This window comes from Grampus griseus (assembly GCF_964374135.1).
Source record: "Grampus griseus genome assembly, chromosome: 11".
Classification (NCBI taxonomy): domain Eukaryota; kingdom Metazoa; phylum Chordata; class Mammalia; order Artiodactyla; family Delphinidae; genus Grampus; species Grampus griseus.
Window position 1 is genome coordinate 63,045,276 of NC_139005.1, and position 10,475 is coordinate 63,055,750.

Consider the following 10,475-nt stretch of genomic DNA (forward strand, 5'->3'; position numbering starts at 1 on the left):
AAAAAGTATACATAGCTAGTAAGTGGTTGAGTCAGGAATCAAACACAGGCTACATGTCAGAAAGGCATATCTTTAATTGGATAAAAAGTTCTACTATTCTAGATTTTCAACTCTCCCTAGATTCAGGACTTCTGATGACATGTGTGAGAGACCAACTTCAACAAGATTAAGAATAGAAGAAATTTATGATAAGAAAGTACAGGACAGAGATTCCTCATGAACCCGAAGGTAGGGTTCAAGTCTCAAAAAGAAGGATTACAGTTAGGAATTGGCTGACCTTTAGAAATCTTGTCGTCTATCTCTGTATACCTGTTGTATTATTTTACACTCAAGGGTGAACTACTTCGACTTCTTGGCCTCTGTGGTTTGTGGAAAATGGCTGGCTTACATTTGCATAACTACATTTAAAGGATTGAAAAAAATCTAACTTTGAACTTATTTTACAAGTCTATAGTCTCAGGGGAGAGAAATTCAGAGAGAGAAGGTTGAGTCAAATATATAATAAGAGTTTAATAAAGTTTGGACATAGAGGTAAGGTTATGTACTGTAAACATTCCCTAGTTGCTTCCCTTTCATGTTTTTTTTTTTTTTTCCCTTTCATGTTTTTGAGGAGTTAAATTAAAGGGTCATAGTGAGTTAGGCTGATACCATGGTGGAAGTCTCCTACTCTCCCTTCACATGCCAATGTCTCAAGGAAAGCTCTGTGTCTCAGACATTACAGGAGGTGCAGTACTTATTTCATATCCACTCTGACCTCCCCTGTCCCAAGTTTTCCTCACTGTATTTATGCCTTAATATTTGTCATAGTTATTTTCTGAAATTTTTTGTGACCTCTTCTGGAATCAACTGTGATTACTTTGCATCATATTTCTGCATTCTGTTGATATTACATTTATACCTGAATATGCTGCTATTTATAATTTTAGTAAGGTACTATATATTCTAATATTTACAAGATTCATGAATACTATCCTTGGCTCAGCTTTTAGAATATTACTCAGTATATTGTCCTGAATAGATATACTGAAGCTGTAACTCACCAGGTGGTTCCTTTTAAACTTATCAAACAAAAGCCGAGACATAATGAAAATCAATGTGTGTTTATGTGTGTGTCTTCGTCTTTAGTGGGAGATTAAAGGGGCGTAGTGATTTGTGGGAGCTATCAAGCGTGGAAGAAATGTCTCCTTCTTCAAGTATATGTACTGCTGACAGAAATGGGGGAAAATAGAACCTGTACTCACATCTCTTAGGATCTTGAGGATTCTGCATAGGTTTTAAAACTTATAAGAATCAACTGAAATGAACGCAATCGTCTATTGCAATGTCTATTTGAGCACAGTTTTAGAAGTTTGAGGTTTTCATGCCTAGAGTTCTATTAATTTGCTTGACACACTATTTTCCCAAACTGTGAAAAGGTTCCTACTGTCTACTTCTGTCAGCTCCCTATTTAATAGGGGCTGGCAGTCAATGTGCAGCTTGAGCTAGTGAGACTCCTCAGAGGACTCTTAAGGACATCTGTTGCTAATCTCCATTCCCTCAATTTCCTGAAGATTCAGTCCCCTTCCCCACCTCTCTCACTCTTAGCAAATGATTTTAGTTACAGCTTTCCCGAGGAGATGAAACTTATCTGACATGGATTGCATCATCTTTAGTTTGTGTTCTCACTCTCACTATTTCCCACATCTACTGAGACATCACTCTATCAAATATTCTAAGCTTAAATCTTTTTTTCCTTTTGCCAATTAACATGAATAGACTCTCTCTATTCTAAAAGATGTTCCCTAATATCTTTGTATGGTGACATATCTTAACTAGACTTATTGTGGTGATCAATTTGAAATGTATAGAAGTATCAAATCACTATGTTGTTTAACAGGAACTAATGTAGTGTTGTAGGTCGATTATACTTCAAAAACAAACAAACTCCTAGAAAAAGAGATCAGATTTGTGTTACCAGAAACAGGGGTGGGGTGGAGGGGCCATGAGGGGAGGGGGAATTGGGTGATTGGATGAAGACAGTGAAAAGGTACAAACTTCCAGCTGTAAAAAAAATAAGTACTAGGGATATAATGTACAACATGATAAATATAATTAGAACTGCTGTATGTTACATATGAAAGTTAAGAGAGTAAATCCTGAGTTCTCATCACAAGAAAAAAAATTTATTACTTACTTTTCTATTTCTTTAATTTTGTATGTACCTATATGAGATGATGGATATTCACCAACTTATTGTGACAATCGCTATATGACGTATGTAAATCAGTTGGTTACGTTGTATCCCTGAAGCTTCTACAGTGCTATATGTCATTTATATCTCAATAAAACTGGAAGTAAGTAAATAAATAAATAAGACATTCCCATTTGATCCCTTAAGTTACTACTCTGCCTCTTCCTGTCCCTTCTTCATCAGGTATCCTAACATAAATATCTACACTTGCTGCCCCCACTTCCTCACTACCAGCGTTTTAATTGGGCCCTTACAATCCAGCTTTTACATGCTCTACTTTTCTTAACTTGTTTTTACCAGGTAATGAACTACTCTCATAATTTTCCAGTGCTTAGGGAATATATAAGATGCATCTCAATTTTACAAGTAGTTTTAGAAAAAAATAACTACTTTTCTTCAAAGTAATTTAAAAATGTGTTGAGAATAAAATTATTAACTTAATTACAATATATTGTAAAATAAAATCCAGTAAGAAATAAAAATTCCTGCCTAACTTGTAAGTCTATTATCACAAGAAACAATTATAAATACAAATAACTGAAAACAAATATAATGAAAGGAAATAATATTGGTATATAGCAGGGCTGTAATACGTAAATTGAAAAAGACCTGGGAGGATTAAAAATTTTCCACTCTGTCCCTTGCATGCCTTTGTCACCTGCAGCTGTTCCTCCCAACCCCCTATTGAACTTGACCTCATTAATTGTTTCTTTCACCTTCTTGATAAATCAAATTGCCAAAACCATGGCTGTTATTAAATAAGCTGAAATTTAGATAAATCCCTTGCTAAAAAGCTATAAAAAATTCTGCCTTTTTTCCCAAAGATAATCACTGGCCTTCTGAATAAAGTCTTATAATTAATGGTGATCTGTATGGTTTTTTCCCCCCACAAACTGTGATTTGTTTTATGACATCTTCTGTGGAGTCATAGCTGAGAGAGGTGAGAAGAAAGTCTGTGTTTTTGGTGTCATATCCAAGAAATCATTGCCCAGACCAATGTCAAGAAGCTTTTCTTTTATATTTTCTTCTAGGAGTCTTACAGTTTCAGATCTTACATTTAACTCTTTAATCAATTTTGAGTTGATTTTTGTGTAAAATAAGCATTTAATTTAATTTTTTTGGATGTGGATATCCAGTTTTTCCAACACCATTTATTGAAGAGACCATCCTTTCCCCATTGTGTATTCTCAGTACCCTTGTCCAAATTCGACTGATCATATATGCATGTGTTTGTTTCTGGTCTCTCTATTCTGTTCCATCGGTCTATATGTCTTTTTTTTTAATGCCAATACCATACTATTTTGATTACTTTAGCTTGGTAGTATATTTTGAAATTAGGAAATATGATGCCTCCAACTTTGTTCTTCTTACTCAAAAGTACTTTGGCTATTCATGATATTTGTGGTTCCATAAGAATTTTAGGATTCTTTTATCTGTTTCTGTAAAAATATGCCATTGGGATTCTGATAGTGATTGTATTGAATCTGTAGATTCCTTTGGGTAGTATCAACATTTTAACAATTTTATTTCCTCCAGTCCATGAACACTGAATGTTTATTTATTTGTATCTGCTTTATTTTCTTTCATCAGTGTTTTATAGTTTTCAGTGTACAAATCTTTCACCTCCTTATTTAAACTTATTCCTAAGTACTCTATCTTTTGATTGTTTACATAATTTTCTTTTTGGATAGTTCATTGTTAGTATATAGAAATGCAGCTGATTTTTGTATGCTGATTTTGTATCCTGCAACTTTTCTGAATCTATTTATTAGTTCTAGTGGTTTTTTGGTTGGAGTATTCGGCTTTTTCTACACATAAAATTATTTCGTCTTAAAACAGACAGATATAAGTTTTTTCCTTTCTGATTTGGGTGCCTCTTATTTCTTCTTCTTGCCTAATTGCTCTAGATAGGACTTCCAATATTATGTTGAAAGAAGTGGCAAGAGTGGACATCTTGCCTTGTTACAGATCTAAGAGGAAAACCTTTGTTTTTGACTACTGGGTATGATGCTAACTGTGGGCTTTTAATATATAGACTTTATTGTGTTGAAGTAAGTTCCTTCTATACCTAATTTGAGAGTTTTTTTTATCATGAATGGGTGTTGAATTTTTTCAGCTGATTTTTCTGCATCTATTGATATGGAAAAAGATTTTTATTCTTCATTCTGTTCATGTGGTGTATCACACATCAATTAATTGGTGTATGTTGAACTATCCTTGCATCATAGGGACAAATCCCATTTGATCATTATGCATGATCTTTTTAATGTGATGTTGAATTAAATTTGCTAATATTTTGTTGATGATAGTTACAGCTATGTTTATCAGGGATATTGGCCTATAGTTTTCTTTTCTTGTGTTGACTTTGTATGGTTTTGGTATCAGTGTGATAATGGCCTCATAAAATAAGTTTCAATGTTTTCCCTCATATTTTTTGGAGGAGTTTAAGAAGGGTTGGTATTAATTCTTCTTTAAATGTTTGATAGAATTCACTTGTGATGCCATCTAGTCCTGGTCATTTCTTTTCTGAGCGTTTTTTGATTACTGATTCAGTCTCTTTATTGGTCATATAGGTTAATGGTCTGTTTAAATGTTCTGTATCTTCTTGATTTAGACTTGATAGTTTGTATGTTTCTAGAAATTTATCCATTTCTCCTAAGTCACTTGGAATATAATTGTCCATAACAGTCCCTTTTATTTTTTACTTCTGTGGAATCAGTTGTAATATATCCTCTTCCATTTCCGATATTATTTATTTATCTCTTTTTTCTTAGTTAATTCAGCTAAAGGTCTGTTGATTTTAGTTTTTCCAAGAACCAGCTTGTAGTTTTGTCAATTTTTCTTGTTTTTCTATTCTCACTTGATTTATTTCAGCTCTAATCTGTATTATTTACTTCCTTCTGCTAACTTCAGATTTAATTTGTCTTTCTTTTTCTAGTTTTTTGAGGTGTAAATATATGTTGTTTGAGATCTTTCTTCTTTTGTTAAATGCAGGTATTTATCATTATAGACTTCCTTCTTAGTACTGTTTTTACTGCATCATCTAAGTTTTATTATGTTGTGTTTGCATTGTTGTTTGTTTTGTGTTATTTTCTAATTGCCCTTTGGACTTTTCTCTTTGACCTAATGGTTGTTCAAGAATGTGCTATTTAATTTCCATGTATTTGTGAATTTTTCCTTTTTTTATAATTTTTAGATTCATCCCATTGTGGTCAAAATTGTTACTTGGAATAATTTCACTCTTCTTAAATTTGTAAAGACTTGTTCTGTGACCTAGCATGAGCACCCTCTGGAGAAAGTTCTGTGTGCATTTGAAAATAATGTGTATTCTACTACTTTTGTATGTTCTGTATATGTCAGTTAGATCCACTATACAATGATGTATAGTGTTTCTTGGGTTTCATTTCCCTTATTGATTTTCTATCTGGATCATCTATTTATTTTGGAAAGTGGAATATTAGAGTCTTCTACTGTTATTCTATTGCTCTCCAGTTCTCCCTTTACATCTGTCAGTGTTTGTTTTATATATTTCGGTGCTCTGATATTGGGTACATATATATTGTAATTGTCTTTGTTTTATATATTTCGGTGTTCTGATATTGGGTACATATATATTGTAATTGTTCTATCTTCCTGTTGAACTGACTCTTTTATCAGTTTGTGATTACAAACTTTGTCTCTTGTGACAGTTTTTGACTTAAAAATCTATTTTGCCCAATACTCTCTTTCAGTTGTTATTTGCATGCAATATTTTTTCCATCATTTCCCTTTTAGCCTATGTGTGTCCTTAAATCTAAAGTGAGTCCAGGACTTCCCTGGTGGCACAGTGGTTAAGAATCTGCCTGCAGGGAGATTGATTCAAGATGGCAGAGTAGGAGGAAGTGCTCTCACTCCCTCTTGTGAGAGCACCAGAATCACAATTAACTGCTGAACAATCATCGACAAGAAGACAATGGAACTCACCGAAAAAGATACCCCACATCCAAAGACAAAGGAGAAGTTACAATGAGATGGTAGCTGGAGCGCGATAACAATAAAATCAAATCCCATAACTGCTGAGTGGGTGACTCACAAACTGGAGAACACTTGTACCACGGAAGTCCACCCACTGGAGTGAAGGTTATAAGCCGCATGTCAGGCTTCCCAACCTGGGGGTCCGGCAATGGGAGGAGGAATTCCTAGAGAATCAGATGTTGAAGCCTAGCGGGATTTGATTGCAGGACTTCAACAGGACTGGGGGAAATGGAGACTCCACTCTTGGAGGGCACACACAAAGTAGTGTGTGCATCGGGACCCAGGGGAAGGAGTGGTGACCCCATAGGAGACTGAACCAGACCTACCTGCTGGTGTAAGGGGATCTCCTGCAGAGGCAGGGGGTGACAGTGGCTCACAGTGAGGACAAGGACCCTGGCAGCAGAAGTTCTGGGAAGTACTCCTTGGCATGAGCCCTCCCAGAGTGTGCCATTATTCCCAACAAAGAGCCCAGGTAGGCTCCAGTGTTGGGTTGCCTCAGGCCAAGCAACCAACAGGGAGTGAACCCACCCCCACCCATCAGCAGACAAGCAGATTAAAGTTTTACTGAGCTCTGCCACCAGAGCAACACCCATTTCTACACACCACCATCCCTCCCATCAGGAAACGTGCACAAGTCTCTTAGCCTCATCCACCAGAGGGCAGACAGCAGAAGCAAGAAGAACTACAATCCTGCAGCCTGAGGAACAAAAACCACATTCACGGAAAGAGAGACAAGATGAAAAGTCAGAGGGCTATGTACCACATGAAGGAACAAGATAAAACCCCAGAAAAACAACTAAATGAAGTGGAGATAGGCAACCTTCCAGAAAAGAATTCATAATAATGATAGTGAAGATGATCCAGGACCTCGGAAAAAGAATGGAGGCAAAGATGGAGAAGATGCAAGAAATGTTTAACAAAGACCTAGAAGAATGAAAGAACAAACACCTAGAAGAATGAAAGAACAAACACCTAGAAGAATGAAAGAACAAACAAACAGAGATGAAAAATACAATAACTGAAATGAAAACTACACTAGAAGGAATCAATAGCAGAATAAATGAGTCAGAAGAAGGGGTAAGTGACCTGGAAGACAGAATGGTGGAATTTACTGCTGTGGAACAGAATAAAGAAAAAAGAATGAAAAGATATGAACACAGCCCAAGAGACCTCTTGGACACCATTAAATGCATCAACATTTGCATTATAGGGGTCCCAGAAGGAGAAGAGAGAGAGAAAGGACCCAAGAAAATGTTTGAAGAGATTATAGTCAAAAACTTCCCTACATGGGAAAGGAAAGAGCCACCCAAGTCCAAGAGAGTCCCAGGCAGGATAAACCCAAGGAGAAACATGCAGAGACACATAGTAATCAGTCAAAAATTAGAGACAAAGAAAAATTATTGTAAGCAACAAGGGAAAAATGACAAATAACATACAAGGGAATTCCCATAAGGTTAACAGCTGATTTCTCAGCAGAAACTCTACAAGCCAGAAGGGAGTGGCATGATATATTTAAAGTGATGAAAGGGAAGAACTTACAACCAAGATTACTCTACCTGGCAAGGATCTCATTCAAATTTGACAGAAATCAAAAGCTTTACAGACAAGCAAAAGCTAAGAGAATTCAGCACCACCAAACCAGCTTTACAACAAATGCTAAAGGAACTTCTCTAAGTGGGAAACACAAGAGAAGAAAAGGACCTACAAAAACAAACCCATTACAATTAAGAAAATGGTTATAGGAACATATATCGATAATTACCTTAAACATGAATAGATTAAATGCTCCAAAGAAGCACTTGCTGAATGGATACAAAAACAAGACCCATATATATGCTGTCTACAAGAGACCTACTTCAGACCTATGGACACATTCAGACTGAAAGTGAGGGGATGGAAAAGATATTCCATGCAAATGGAAATCAAAAGAAATCTGGAGTAGCAATACTCATATCAGATAAAATAGACTTTAAAGAATGTTACAAGAGACAAGGATGGATACTACATAAAGATCAAGGGATCAATCCAAGAAGAAGATATAACAATTATAAATATACATGCACCCAACATAAGAGCACCTCAATACGTAAGGCAACTGCTAACATCTCTAAAAGAGGAAATCGACAGTAGCACAATAATAGTGGCCGACTGTAACACCTCACTTACACCAATGGATCATCCAAACAAGCTTTAAATGACACAATAGACCAGATAGATTTAATTGATACTTAGAGGACATTCCATCCTAAAAGAGCAGATTCTAAAAGATCATCCTAAAAGATCCTAAAAGATCTCAAGTGTGCATGGAACATTCTCCAGGATAGATCACATCCTGGGTCACAAATCAAGCCTCAGTAAATTTAAGAAAATTGAAATCATATCAAGCATCTTTTCTTACCACAACGCTATGAGATTAGAAATGAATTACAGGGAAGAAACCATAAAAAACACAAACACATGGAGGTTAAACAATACGTAACTAAATAACCAAGTGATCACTGAAGAAATCAAAGAGGAAATCAAAAAGTACCTAGAGACAAATGACAATGAAAACACGACAATCGCAAACCTATGAGATGCAGCAAAAGCAGTTCTAAGAGGGAAGTTTATAGCTATACAAGCCTACCTCAGGAAACAAGAAAAATCTCAAATAAACAATCTAACCTTACGCGTAAAGGAAGTAGAAAAAGAAGCACAAACAAAACCCAAAGTTAGCAGAAGGGAAAAAATCATAAAGATCAGAGCAAAAATAAATGAAATAGAAACAAAGAAAAAAATAGCAAAGATCTATAATACTAAAAGCTGGTTCTTTGAGAAGATAAACAAAATTGATAAACCATTAGCCAGACTCATCAAGAAAAAGAGGGAGAGGACTCAAATCAATAAAATTAGAAACGAAAAAGAAGTTACAACAGACACCGCAGAAATACAAAGCATCCTAAGAGACTACTACAAGCAACTCTATGGCAATAAAATGGACAACCTGGAAGAAATGGACAAATTCTTAGAAAAGTATAACCTTCCAAGACTGAACCAGGAAGGAATAGAAAATAAGAACATACCAATCACAAGTAATGAAATTGAAACTGTGATTAAAAATCTTCCAACAAACAAAAGTCCAGGACCAGACGGCTTCACAGGTGAATTCTATCAAATATTTAGAGAAAAGCTAACACCCATCCTTCTCAAACTCTTCCAAAAATTGCAGAGGAAGGAAAACTCCCAAACAGATTCTATGAGGCCACCATCACCCTGATACCAAAACCAGACAAAAACACTACAAAAAAAAGAAAATTACAGACCAATATTACTGATGAATATAGATGCAAAAATCCTCAACAAAATACTAGCAAACAGAATCCAACAACACATTAAAAGGATCATACACCATGATCAAGTGGGATTAATCCCAGGGATGCAAGGATTCTTCAGTATATGCAAATCAATCAATGTGATACACCAGATTAACAGACTGAAGGATAAATACCATATGATCAACTCAGTAGATGCAGAAAAATCTTTTGACAAAATTCAACACTGATATATGATAAAAACTCTCCAGAAAGTGGACATAGAGGGAACCTACCTCAACATAATAAAAGCCATATAAGACAAACCCACAGCAAACATCATTCTCTATGGTGAAAAACAGAAAGCATTTCCTCTAAGATCAGGAACAAGCCAAGGATGTCCACTCTCACCAATATTATTCAACATAGTTTTGGAAGTCCTAGCCACGGCAATCAGAGAAGAAAAAGAAATAAAAGGAATACAAATTGGAAAAGAAGAAGTAAAACTGTCACTGTTTGCAGATGCCATGATACTATATATAGAGAATCCTAAAGATGCCACCAGAAAACTATTAGAGCTAATCAATGAATTTGGTAAAGTTGCAGGATACAAAATTAATGTACAGAAATCTCTTGCATCCATATACACTAATGATGAAAAATCTGAAAGAAAAATTAAGGATACACTTCCATTTATCACTGCAACAAAAAGAATAAAATACCTAGGAATAAACCTACCTAGAGAGACAAAAGACCTGTATGCAGAAAACTATAAGACACTGATGAAAGAAATGAAAGATGATACAGATGGAGAGATATACCATGTTCTTGGATTGGAAGAATCAATATTGTGAAAATGACTATACTACCCAAAGCAATCTACAGATTCAATGCAATCCCTGGCAAATTACCAATGGCATTTTTTACAGAACTAGAAGAAA